This window comes from Pteropus alecto, unplaced genomic scaffold (assembly GCF_000325575.1).
Source record: "Pteropus alecto unplaced genomic scaffold, ASM32557v1 scaffold72, whole genome shotgun sequence".
Lineage (NCBI taxonomy): Eukaryota > Metazoa > Chordata > Mammalia > Chiroptera > Pteropodidae > Pteropus > Pteropus alecto.
Window position 1 is genome coordinate 6,671,463 of NW_006436811.1, and position 14,663 is coordinate 6,686,125.

Genomic DNA, 14,663 nt, shown 5'->3' on the forward strand with positions numbered 1-14,663 from the left:
TCGCACCCCAGTGGATCCATGGTCCATGGTCTACGGCCATACCACCCTGAACAAGCCCGATGTCTGATCTCGGAAGCTAAGCAGGGTCAGACCTGGTTAATACTTGGATGGGAGACCACCTAGGAAGACCAGGTCCTGTAGGTGTATAAAAAGAAGGAAGGAAGGAAGGAAGGAAGGAAAAGAAAGAAAGAGAGAGAGAGAGAAAGAAAGAAAGAAACAAACAAACAAACAAAGAAGAGAAAAGAAAGAAACTAGAAAAAAGAACAGGTAAGTATTAGAGAGGATGTGGAGAAATTAGAGCCCTCCTGCATTGTTGATAGGTATGTAAAATGGTGCAGCTGCTGTGGAAAACAGTTTAGCAATTTCTCAAAAAATTAAATGTACGGTTACCATATGATACAGCAATTGCACTACTGGGTATATAACCCAAAAGAATTGAAATCAAGGATTTGAACAAGTACTTGCACACCAATTTTCATAGCAACATTATTCAAGATAGCCAAAAGGTGAAAACAACACGAATGTCCATCAAAAGATGAATCAATAAACAAAACGTAGTATATACATACAATGGTATATTATTCATCCATATAAGGGAATGAAATTCTAACACACGCCACAACATGGATGAACACCGAGGAATTACGCTAACTGAAATAAGTCAGACACAATAGGCACAATTACAGAGGCAGAAAAGTAGAATAGAGGTTGACAGGGGCTGAGGTGGAGAAGGAGGAGAATAAGGAATTTTTATTGGGTACAGAGTTCTGCTTGGAATGATGAAAAAGCTCTGGAGATAGATGATGTTGATGGTTATACGACATAGTAGATTATTCAGTATCATTAAGTACATTGAATTGTATATTTTCAAATGTTTGAAATGGTAAATTTTATGTTACCATTTTAATGTCATAAAATTTTATGTTCACGACATTAAAAAAAAAAGTGAGGGAGAGAATAAATCAGCAGAGTCATGAGAGAAGAAAGCAGACTACAGGATCATGGAAGGGTGCCCAGGAATAAAAAGGAGTTTACACATGCCCCTCACTGGAGACGTTGGTATATCCACAGAACCTCATGGTGAAAGTACAGACATTGTCCTCAAACAGGGCAAACTAAAAATAATATTCTTTCTAAAGAGGAAATGAGACATTTCCTATTAGCTGAGTCACTCCATTTCAACCCTTGTCAAGTACCAGGACCTAGAGGTACAGATTTGATAAATTGTGGTCTCTGCATTTAAAAGTTCACTATCTGTTGGAAAATCCTGAAACTGGAGCTAGTTTTATTTACTGATTAAATCACTAAGCATGTACTGAGTACTTGCTGTATACATGAAGCCCAGAGCTAGGCAAAAGAGCTGCTGGGAGTTGCCAAGGAAGCAGGCGGCTATCGACAAGGCAAGACTTCGGGACAGTAACACCCCTTTCTCTTTACCGAACTCTCACAAAAAGATACTCGACACAGCTCCAACGCTATTAAGACTTTAATCTCCACAATCATAATAAAAATATTAAATTTACATTTTCATATGTTCTAATTAAATTTATTGAGGTGACGTTGGTTAATAAAATTATATAGATTTAAAGTGTACAATTCTATAATACATCATCTGTATATTGCATGGTGTGTTCACCACCCAAAGTCAAATCTTCTGTCACCATGTATTTTACTGCTTTGAATAATAAGAGAGAATGGAAAAGAGAATGTTCAAAGAACAGAGATGGAGGTAGAGTGAGGGGGAAAGTTATAATTACCAAGAAGGAGAGATAAATTCTGCAAACTCCAGGCCACGACTCTTGACAATAAATCTAGGCAAGAATCCACAGCAAGTTACTACAGGAGTGTTTGGGGGCCCCTAGAAGACAATGTAAGTTAACCGAGAATAAGACTCACCTGAGTTCTTTCTTGAATTTCAGGATGTATTATTAGGTCAGCAAAATTCATTGGCATGGTATATTTGAACTTTAATAAGGCTTGTGACAAAGTTTTTCATGATATTCATATACACAAGATGGAGATATATAAACTAGAATAAGTGGAGAATAAGAACTTCAAGACACAGGACTACAGAAATTTGAAGGAAAAAGTATGTCCCTATTATAAAGAGATTCCAGGGAAATGGGCTTTATATTTAAAGAAGGTTACTCAGTTAATTTAGGAAATTAGTCCAATCACTATCAGAATAAGCTTTATAATAATAGTACTTAGCACTTACTACATGCCAAGTATGATGCTAAGTACTTTTCATAAACGAGCATTTTTAGTCTTTACCACAGATCTTCTTAGATCGATATTATTTTCCCCTTTTACAAATAAGAAAACTCAGAGAGGTTAAGTCACCTGGCCAAAGTAAACAGCTAGCACGTAAAAAAACAGAGATTAGAAGAAGCAGGGTCTAAATCTCAGGGTTGAGCTCTGAAGCACTATGCTGTACTTGGGATAACACTCGGCATTTACTCAAAATAAGACAGAGTAGCACCGGGCAATGTGGAGAGATCAATGTGAATAGGGAAGCGCCTAGAGAACACAGCAGCTCTAGAAATCCAGTTGTGTATCAAGCAGAAGGGATGATGAGAGGAATGCAAGGAACAAGGAAACAGGTCCTAGCTGGAGAGACTTGGTGATTGCAGAGATGGAGAGAGAACAGGGGTTACTGTTAATGAGGCAGACCGGAGTGATGGCGTGACCTAATTTTCTTCTAATAAAGACATTAGAACCGCACTCCATGCACGGTTGTGCTCAATGCAGTTGGCACCTTGCTGGTAGGAAGTAAATAAACCGGTTGATTGAGACTCTTACATTGCTGATATAACGGATATTTCTGCAACCTCCTTTAATGACTCCTAATAACTTGATTATTCTTAAAAATTTCCTAATTAAAATATTTGGTCTTCCTCACAAAGAGCAAATTTTCTTCATTGATCAAACAAGGAAAAACATCATATAAAGTTTCACATTTTTAAAGTGTATACTCTATTAATCTTATTTCTTTTATCTATACCAATACCATATTTAAATAATAACAATTAATTTCTATAAACTTTGAAACATAAAAAATACTGCAATTACATTTTGTTGTCAAGCATCTCAGTAAACTAAGCATAGTTAATTGTTCCAAACTTAATGTGTAATAATATCTGGTATTTAAATAGCAAATCTGGAATTTGAGAAAGCAATTAAAGTTTATGGGACTAAGTAAGAAAAGGTTCAAAAGCAGCAGAATTTTTAAAGTTCCTGTGATAAATACATACAGATATTAATATAGCTAAATAATACAAAGGTAGCACCATAAATGGGGAGTTAATATCATAATGCTATGTGCATTATAATGTGTGTGAACTTTACAAATTTTGAGTTCAAACAGTGCAAAGGAAATGCTATTTTTATCTAAACCTATGAAAACAGTTGGTCACCTGCTGAGCCCAAGGAGAGTCTAAAGTTTTCTGTCATTTATAAGCAGTCTCCTGCCTTAAATATAAAATCATTGGCTTACACAGTGAATCATTATAAATCTCGCACAAGATTTTAAACCACTCAGTCAAGCTTAGAATGCAGTGATTTGGAGAATCATAGCTCTGAGGCTTTGGGGCCTCACTGTTCAAGGGTAGTAGATGTAAATGGTTTTGTAACTTGTAGAAACATAAGTTAGTTCACTCTTTACCTCCCAAGGAGCAACTGGGTTTGACTAATGAGTTTACCTTGATCATGGTCCGGGATGGGGGAGAGTGGGAATCCGTAATGTTATTTTCTTTCCTGACTCCTGGTGGAAAGAACCAACAACAACAACAAAAAAGGCAGTGAATCTGTTAAGTACACAAAACCTACTGTACAGAAAACTGCCACTTAGAAAACCTAGATTCTTTATGTAATTTGTAGCATACCCAGTGAGAAAGAAGCATTTCTATAGCAATGTTCTCTAAGTGGTCATTTATCCAGTTTTCCCTGCTCTGGGCAATAGAGTCTTTATTACAACAATCAGAGGACATTCACTGAGTATCATTGCTATTCTCAAAAAAAAAAAAAAATTCCTTTTAATAAAGTCCAAATCTGAAAATAAATCCTATGCAGAGTTCAGATGACTTTTTTTTTTCAATTTGAGACTTAGTTTCATAAAGATAGCAAAAGGAAGAATGGTAACAACATTTAAAAATGAGAATATATACATATTATCATAGCTAATTAAATTATAATTACACACAACAAAACTATAAATGATGTAAAGGAAGTTCTGATTGTACTTACAATTTCTCTTCACTAGAGACCTATTAAAATCTCTTATCCCAAAATGAATAAAAAAAAAAAATTCCTGCTTTAGGTCTGATCTGGATTTGTCATCTTGTGTTGTTTCAGTTCTATTGTTGGTCTTTGTGTCCATGATGTTTTTGTCCCTCTAGTGTCATCTGCAAGATCATGTCGTCATAGTGTCAGAACACTAATTATTTAGTCTTTGTTTTCTTTCTCAATGTTCAGGTTTTAAATAAATTCCTCATACTGACTTTGCCAAATTCCTTCTACTCATCACCTCTGCTTTCTCGAGCCTATCTGAGTTCCAGTATCCCCAGTCATGGCTTCTGCATGCTTCATTTTAATGCAATTCTGAAGCAAAGAGGACAGTTTTAATATCCTTTTAGCAGGATTCTTCATTAAAGTCCAAACTGGGGGAAAAAAAAAGTCTGGCTACCCCACAATGGGAGAAGTACAGGTAGCATGAAAGGATCTAATATAAAATATCTTCCCTCCACCCCACATTTTCTTCTCATCTCCTGCTGTAGTTGTTTAAGGAGTACTTCTACTTAACCATGTTGTGCCTATTATAATGTAAGCTAAACTTACACATATTAAAGGGTAAAAATTATATATTGCCTTATTTAAGCAATTATTTCTACTTTAACAGTCTTTTTTTGAGGCTAAATTTCCTTTTTTTGTAAATATAATCACTTATGATTTTAGATTGTGATATTAAACAAACTTTGAAATAGTATTCATGCACTTTTATAAACCAAAGACAATTTACCCTCTCATTCCTGAAGACACTTTCTGCACTCTTTTTTCTACTCTTATTAATCTCTTTGTCTATATTACATTTTCCATCCCATGCTATATCTAGTCAAATATTTTAATATATAGCTAACATATCACTTCCTTCATGTACCCATTTATAATTATTTCAGTTTTTATTTATACATCTCTCTTATTTAAAACAGTATAGTAAACTGAATAACTAACACATAGAAAAATATTGTTTTTTTGCTAACTTTGCACATATATTAGTGTTATCACCCCATTTATACTATAAGTATCCCTCTTATATTTGTGCATTTATCATAATATTATGACACCTAGGAGAATGATCAATAAATAAAGATGGATTGGTTGATTGATGAATTAAAAAAACATCAAAAATGAATTGAACATTAAGAAAGGGTAAATGTATTATAAAATGCTAATAAAAATTGAAATATTTTAGACAGATATATAATGAGTGGAATTATGATCCAAATTTATTTTTTAAATTAATAGAATGCTAAAATGAGGGATCTCAAAACTTGGAGAGGTACATTTTATAAAAACAGAAATAATTCTCCTCCTAGCAGGTACCAAACTATGAAATCCTACACCAAGAGATGATACAAAATGAAAACAAAGGAAGAGTTTAGATCATTTAATTCATGCAAAAACCATAAATAGCTAACATTTGTACAATTCTTATCACATGCCAAACACTGAGTCAAGCAGACTATTATCTAATTTGATCTTCATGAAACGTTGGATCTATTACATCTTTATTTCATAGATGAGAAAATTGACATAAAAAAGAGATTAAGGAACTTATTCACAGTAACCTAAAATTTATTAAACTATTATTTTCTATGAAGCTACTAACTAGGCTGCAGATACAGAAAACAGGAGTGTGAGCGGTGCAATGTGAGAGGTGACCTGGGACCACCCAGAGAAGTCTCACTCAGACTGGGGGAACAGCGATTACTTCCTCCAAGGAAAACTAATATATTTTGAAAGATGAGAGTGTGTTAACCAGGCAAAACAAGCAAGAGAAGGGTGTTCTAAGAGAATAGCATGAGCGAAGCAAGTTGTTCCAAGAAGGTGTAACACAATCATGTGAGTGCAAGTAGTTGATGGAACTAGAACCCTAAGTAGCGTGAAGTAAAGCACGAGTACCCAGGATCCCATAACTAGTGCACATGCGTGTACATATGTATACAAAGGAGTATTTCATCGTGAAGTCAAAGCCTTTGAAGACTTTTTGTTCCGCAATGCTTGTACAGGTTTGGGAGCAGAGATAAATCAAAAACCAGAGAACAAAAACTGATGTATAATCGTATATGCCAATGATTAAGAGAAAACATTCAAGAAGGCTGCGAGAGTGGGATACAATCAGTCTAGGAGGAGAATTTTTTGAGAGGTAGGTCCTAAATCAACTGAAAATGGACATTTAGGACAGTGTATGAATGAAATTTAAAAAGAGACATCCATGGTTGATAGGTGTGAATATACACCCTTCTCTCCAGTTAATAAATTTTTCTTGATTTGCTGTTAAAACTATAACAGAACTAACATGTTTGAGGCACAGGATCTAGCATGTCATACAGTGAATCTTTATTTCTGTGGAAGAATCAATACCACCTATATCAAAACAGACTTTATTTCTTTGAAAATTTGAAATAATGGTTGCTTAAAAGTGATTACTAACAGAATACAATTAATTAAAAACAAACAGAAATCAACCATAAATTGGTTCAAAAACAACTTAAAGAAGCAACGAAATTTAAGAAGATAAAACATTTTGAATAGTTTTACTAGTTTGACCTCATTTCCCTTTATTTCCTCCAACATGAAATACAAAAAAATTTCTTCATATATGGGTAAAAAGTATTTGTTGGTATGTGAATAATTGTGAATTTCATCGTTAATTGGAATCTTTAGACTTTGAAACATGTTTCTTAAATCATATAAATTATTTATATAAAATATTGCATTAATAGCAAAATAAGTAACATTGAATACTGAAAAGTCTATGAACTCTGCTTTCCCAAATATATACCAAGGGAAATGGACTCAGATAAGATCTTATGAAAGGTTCTTGCTGAATACAAGCAAAAATGTTGGCACTATGGTAAAATAACGCAATGAACCTGTGAGAGATTGTAGGATGCCTTTCCTAGGTATCTTCTCTCAGAATAATGTATTTGTCTATTTTTTAATTGAATAATTACTTTTCTGAAAGTAGAAGACCTGGGCAAATGATTGTTCCAAAATCCTTCAGAAGTGATACTATTACCTTTTTTTTGTTTGTGTGTGTGTGTGTGTGTGTGTGTGTGTGTGTGTGTGTGTATAAAGGGATCAAATAAATCCTAGTATTTTTCAATACCTATACTTATATTATTACTAAAAATTATGTATGTACTAAATATCCTGCTAGAGTTTTATTTCCATGAATTGAGCTTTAAATCTCTTGGTCAAGTTTCCAAGCATGATTATGAACAACAATCCAATTACATCATTTATGAGTTAATTTATTAACATTAATTATTGTTCATGGAAAGCTAGAAAATAGAATCTTAAAAAACTAAGTTTAAATATAATATCACAGAGCCAATATTTCAGCAGTAACATGAATCAGGTAATAAATAGCTCCCTTTGATCATTGTTTTTAAAGTCTCTTGAACCATGCTTTGATTAGTTCTATTTAATATTTAACATCTGGTTAGTCAATTTCAATCTGCAGGAAACACTGCTGGAAAAATTCTATGCTGACTAAATACATTTATAATACTACAAAGCTGACATGTAATTGATTTTAGTCCTCATAAAAGGATTATGTTAACTTTCCTTAATCTATATATTTGTATTTTCTACAGTCTAGTGAATTCACACCAGAGATGCAAAATTTTTATTTCTTATCAATATTTTATGTAAAATTGATGGGATTATATTTTAGTCTAAGTACCACTTTTCAATTTTCCCTTGAAAAGAAAATAACATACTAAAAAATATTGCTGCACAGTTGTAGCACTAATACAATAGAGGCTGACTGGCTGGCTGCAGTACTTCTAGTTACTGAAAGGCACAAGGTAGTGAAATATTTTTTATAGACTATCAGGACCCAGAGAGGTTTCCAGATTTTTTTAAAAGTATGTAGCTATGAGTTTGTTCTTTTTTTTTTTTAAGTATTGTCTAATATAAGAAATCGAGAATTTTATCATCATTAAATAAAAGGCGGCAACATTTGCAAAGATTTGTGAAAGCTAGTATTTTGAAGTATGCCGAATTTATAATCAATAGTCATTTCCAAGGTGGCTATGAATTTTATAAGGCAAAAATTTTGGTTTTAACTTTATAAAACTGTCTCAACTGACAGAAATTTATTTTTTTAGATAAATAAAACTTACTCTTCCTATTTGGCTTTAAATACCCAATATGTTGAAATTGGTGGATGTTCTTTTAATTTCAGTATTCAAGTTCTCCTTTTTCTGTGATGATAGGGAGGAGTATAATCACAATGTGACATAAAAATTATGAAGACAATGTTTAAATTTGGCTAATCTTCTCTACATACGATCTATCATTATGATTGTAACAAGTTAGAAAGATACTACATTATGGGGGGAATGTATGTAAAGCAATATTAAAAGAGTAATAAAACCTTTCTTTCTAAAGAAACAATCACCAAAGATTGCAATCTCTACCAGTAAATATGCTAAAGCAGTGGTCCCCAACCTTTTTGACACCAGAGACCAGAGCTCCTATGAGAATCTAATGCCTGATGATCTGAGGTGGAGCTGAGGCAATGATGCTAGCGCTGGGGAGTAGCTGCCAATACAAATGATGCTTCGCTAGCTTGTCTGCCGCTCACCTCCTGCTGTCCAGCTTGGTTCCTAAAAGGCCACTGGACTGGTACCCGTCCCTGCAGGGGTTTAGGAACCCGTGTAAGGAAATAAAGATCTTTCTGCAATTACAGTGATTGATTATCACAGCTCCACCCAAGTTTTCCATAGATATGTTGGGTACTCATAGTGCTTGGATCAGTACTGAGCACATGCTTGATAAACAAATACTAATAAAAAAATATTGTGCTCAATAAATAAATATTAATCGATAAAGTACAATAAAAGCTTGTATGTAAGAAGTAATTCTTTTTTAAAACGCACATGGTACAAGCTAATTTAAAGACGGTTAACAGGTATCCGTTGTCTAAATTCAGCATTTGCTTTATCTTGATACAATTATACTATGTTGCTAAAATAAAATATGACTATGTTGCTGAAATAAAAGTGTTTTTTGTTGCAATGACTTTGGCTTTTACCCTGAATGAAATGGGATGTTTTGGAGAATTTTGAGCCAAGTAATGACATAATCTGGTAACTGTTTTTCACAGTTGCGACTATGTTGAGAATATGCTGAAGGAAGCAAAGGTGGAAGTAGAAAGACCACTTAAAAGGCTAATACAAAATCTGGGCAAAAGATGATGGTGACCTTGACCAGGAATGTAGTGAAAGCATTAAAAAGTGGTTGCAGTATGCACAGATATTTTGAAGGTAGCACTAAAATATTTGCTCACAGAGAAGATGTAGTCCAAAATAGAGGAAGGGGTTGAAGATGACCCTGAGGACTTTGAACTAAGCACATGGGAATGTTGAGTTTGAGATGTTTGTTAGACATCCAGCAGAGACTGAGAAGACAGATGGACATATGTATGGGTCTGGAGTATAGGGAGCAACAGCAACTATGAAAGTTATTGGACGTGACAGGTCTGTGAGGTCTCACTCTTTTCACGATTTTACCACCATGCCTGGGGCAAAGGTCATTCAATATGGCTAAAAAGTTTACAATTGGTTAAAACTTGGAGATTTGGAAGGATACTTTATTCATCTTAAACTATAATGACTTTGTCAATTCACATCATAGTTCAACTGTCACCTAATGCATTGGAACCTCAAGAGAGGAGAGCAAAAAAGAACAGGCATTTTTATATAGTTATATTCTTTCTGACATCTTGTGGGATTTTCTGGAAGTGTATAATATGGCAAATACATTTGTTGTAATTCCATTCCATTTTAACAGTATTTATTGAGCGTTTGTGATGGGATGGTTGCCAAGGGACTTACAAATTAAATATAAATCCCATAAATTTTGTGAATATATAAAATATTATGGCTCTCAAGATACCTATAGTCTGAAGGGGAAATATACACAAAATAGGAGATATTATTTGACTACAGTAGTTCTTAAGCTTTTACGCGCTTAAAGAATCTCTGCACTCAACCCCAGAGATTCTTTTGGTAAATCTGGAGAGGGACCTAGTATATTAACAAAATTCCATGTTATTCTTTTGAAGATAGTCTGTGGCTCTAAATAATGATACTTCCAAACATACCCAATGAAAATTATCTTTATTTATTTATAATGTTATAGGCTTAACCCACATAGAAAGTGGGGTCAACTTGTCCCTTGATATCTGGATAAGCTGGCTCAAAATCTGGCCCTATAGAAGTCTGAAACTCTCTTAAAGATTTATATACATTCTGGGGAAGTAAATTTTCAGTCTTATATTCAATTCTGCCTTTCACATACCTGCTTCTATATATACTATTTCCTTTCTGTACAGTTTTTACAGATGTAAACCTTCCTTTCCTTCTATGTTCACACACACACACACACACACAAAGTTTTGAGAGGAAGTGTTGAGAGAGAGAAAAGTAGACACTGTAAAATAATATTAACTTCAAATTTAACAATAGACATCACATACCCCACCTTCATTCACAAGTCAGAAATTTTACGGACTCTAAGCTTTGCTAGAATTATATTATGCAATATATTTGAAGCAGAAATGAGTGATATTTAAAATTAGTGTTTTGTGGAGACATTGAAATATCAGATCATTCTCTAGAAGTATCCCTCATTAAGTTAAGAGAAACAGGGGCTACTGTGGTTTCTTGGTCTTGAAAAAATAGATGATATTTTAGACTTTTCTATTCCTAAGCTTCTTTAATTCTATGGATAGTTATTACTGTTTGCATAGAATTTTTCTCTAAGGCTCCCTAAAGCAATGTATTTACATATGATATCGGCTCAGCTCAAAACTTACAGTAGGAAGCAGTTCGTTTAAAATTTGGGGAATTAAGAGACTAAACAGGAAGTCAGAGGAGCCGTCTGCTATGGAACTGCTAAATCAACAAAGGATAATTTCAGAAGCTTGTCAGAGAACTCTGTATATACAGCACCCCTTCCAATCTAATTTACAGTACCCATGGCAAAGGAGAAAAGGTCTTCAGATTCTTCTCTATGGTATGGATAATACTTCACCCTGATTCAAAAAGCAATATAAAATTATATTGTACATAAAAACACAAACCCACCAACTACATAATCAAATTCAGCTATACATTAATGACATACACAATGTGCTGATGTGTTATTATTCTTGAAGCAATTAGGCAGAACGGAAGAAAGAAATTTTGGAAAGGGCTCCATGGAGAAGCAGAGATTTGCAGATGGGAAAGGACGGGCATATATTTTTAAAGAGAAATGGAGGAGTTAAGAGTGGAAGCTGATACATTGGTGAAAAATGACAGGAATAGTTACCTGATTAAAGCAACATGCTCGCCTATGTGCTATAGACATGAGGTAGACAGTTTGGATGTATGCAAATGGCTCATGAGGAATGCTAGAGGTTTAAATTCAAGTTGATGATTAGGAACGAGAAGATGACCATTTAGGGACTTGGAGACAACTTGGGGAAAAAGGAATAAATTTTTAAAAAGGTTAAATTGTGTTGTGAAGGCAGACTATTATAAGATGCAAGTGCCTCAATATGTGATGAATAATAAATGAATTCAAGATTATTGCGGTTGTTCATATAATAAAAATAGCTTAAGTTTATTGAGAGCTTACAATGTGCTCGGCACAATTATAAGTAGCTCTACATATATTAACTTACTTATTTTCCTCTATGACCTGTTTATATAGGTGTCATTATTATACTGGTTTTACAGATGAAGAAATTGAGGCACAGGGTGGTTAAATAGTATGTCCAAATTTGCATATTATGTAATATATTATATAGTTTTGAACCCAAGTATTCTGGCTCTTGCATCTAATCTTTTACCACTATAACTCACTGAGGGTGCCTATGGATATTTAAGGAGAAAAAGAAAGAAAGAAAGAAGAGAAGGAGAGGAGAGAAGAAGAGAAGAGGGTTGAGGAAATGAGGGGGGAAGAGAAGAGAGGAGAGGAGAGGAGAGAAGGGATGAGGAGAGAGAGTTAACAAACATTATTAAGAGCGAGCCGTAAGGATTTAGGGGGTCAAAAGAGAAAAGAAATGGAAGATGTTGCCAAAGTTTCCAGTGTAAGAAACAGGAAGAATCGATAGTGTGTTTGATAACTATTTAAGTTTTAAAAGTGTATTAGTGACACAATAATAGAGAGAGGTGATGATGTATTTGCCAATCAATATATGAACATCATTTCTTTTAATATAAGGAATTTTCCACATTGAGAAAAAAATAGATTAGGAGTTGATTGTGCCTCTTAGTAGCTATACTTAAAGTATCACAGCTATTTTTCATGTGAGATAATACTCTGTATTTATGTAGCACCTTTCTTCTAAGGAGCTCAAAGCATTTTACCACACGCATTACCTTATTCATCCTCATAACATCCCCTTTTAAGAAAGGATGTGTCAAGTATAATGACCACAATTTTACAGATGGGAACACGAAGACAAATAGAGCCAGTGACTTGCCAAGATCATAGAAAACTCCACAGCACTAGGTATAGATCCGTGCTTCTTTAAATTCAAAATCCTTCCTAATCTCTTTTCAATGATATAGCTCAAATTTGTCTTAACTTTTGGCATTACTTTATCTATAAATTAGCATGTTATAATCTAGTATTACCTGAGAACTGTGCATTATGAATCTGGTCAGTTCTAATTGAATAAATCTATAAAATGGTAAAAAGCAATGTTTTATTCTTTAAAAAATTAAAAAATAAAAACTCTCCTTAAGTAGGTATTTAGTACGCCTGGTTTTAGCCCTAAAGAAAATGTTGTATTTTACTTGAGGAAACTTTAATATATGGAAGCCCCAAATTATCAATTAATGTAAAAGAAAATAAAGACAATACACACACACACACACACACACACACACACACACACACACACACACACAGAGGTGGTGGTACTATAGTAAGAAATCAAACGGTGTCTTTAAAGGAAATTAAGTATTTTGTTTCACTTGATAATAAAAAGACAAATGATATCAACTTTAAGTCTAAGGAAATATTTTAAAACTCAAAAATTATGTTACTACTCACTTCTATATTAACTAGGATTTCTATCTCATTTTTATTTTGCTTCATTACAAATGTAATGTAAAATTAGTTGATAATTATATACTTAGACATTCAGGTCTTTAAAAGAGAGAGAGCAGACAGAAAAAGTGTTGACTTAACTTTTTTAAAAAAGGAGCTAATAAAATATATTCTCTGTCAGAGTCCTTTAACAAAATCCTTATGTATACTAATGGGTGGTAAACACAGTATATGGTATGAGTTGCACTATATTCAGCAATCTAAGATCAAAGCCTCAGTCATTGGCTTACACAATTTAGAGCAGGTATGCATTTTACTTTTCTTCCTTAAGTTACACTTGCTCTGCTCTTAGAATATGTAAGGCCTTTTAGAAATTCTACCATGACTTGGCAGGACATTCCAGTTAAAAAAGAACTGGAATAGCTTTTTCAGTGATAACTTATGAAAAGAACAAAGATGAAAAACAACTAATATATAACAATATGCCAAAAATTATTCAAATCAGATTCATTATTATCCCAAAATTCAAGGAACTATTCAGGAAGCTAAGTTGTATTTCATGTTTATGTCATTTTCTATAACAAGTATAAGGTTTCATAGATAAATATTAACATTTTTCTGTGCCAAAAAATTGCCAATATTAATAACTACTACTAACATTCATAGATGATAGTTGACCATTTCCTAAAAAGAATAAAATAAAAAATTTTGCAAATTCAATTTGAGTTGTTTTTTCATTTGAGTTTTCTGAATGACTCAAATTATTATTGCGTTTTTTTTATTTTTTAAAATGCCATATTTAATTATCTCAAAATTGACACTAACAAAAATATAGTTCTTTCAATAACACAAATAACACAATATAAGTTTACTTATTTATTCAACAAATATTTGTTGAACACTTGCTATGTATCAAGCATTGCTGAGAGCAATGGGAATAAAGCGATAGACAAAAACAAAGCACTAGTCTCATGTTGCTCACTCTGCTTAGTGAGAAGATAGAAAATAACTTATAATTAATTAAATAATTATAATATATAATATGTCTGCTGGTGATAATGGCTGAAAAGGAGTTGAGGATGAAATGTGTAGTAGAACATTACATCTTTGTGTTACTTGAAATAAGTCGAACTTAGAAAGTACCTAAGGAAACCTAAAAGAGTAAAATTGTGTGTCGTACCTTGCCCTATAAGAGAGCTCAGGAAAATCTAATACAATTGAAAAAACACATTTATTTTGCCATCTTGTTAGTTTCTGGGACTTCTTCCACGTGAAGATGATGAGTATTCTGTCTTTTTATTCATTCCATAAAAATTTATTGAGGA

General features: G+C 33.3%; 1 pseudogene; it reads left to right on the forward strand.

The window, feature by feature from the left end:
* Positions 1 to 28: 28 nt before the first annotated feature.
* On the forward strand, positions 29 to 144 carry LOC112481497 (annotated as a pseudogene).
* The last annotated feature ends 14,519 nt before the right edge of the window (positions 145 to 14,663 follow it).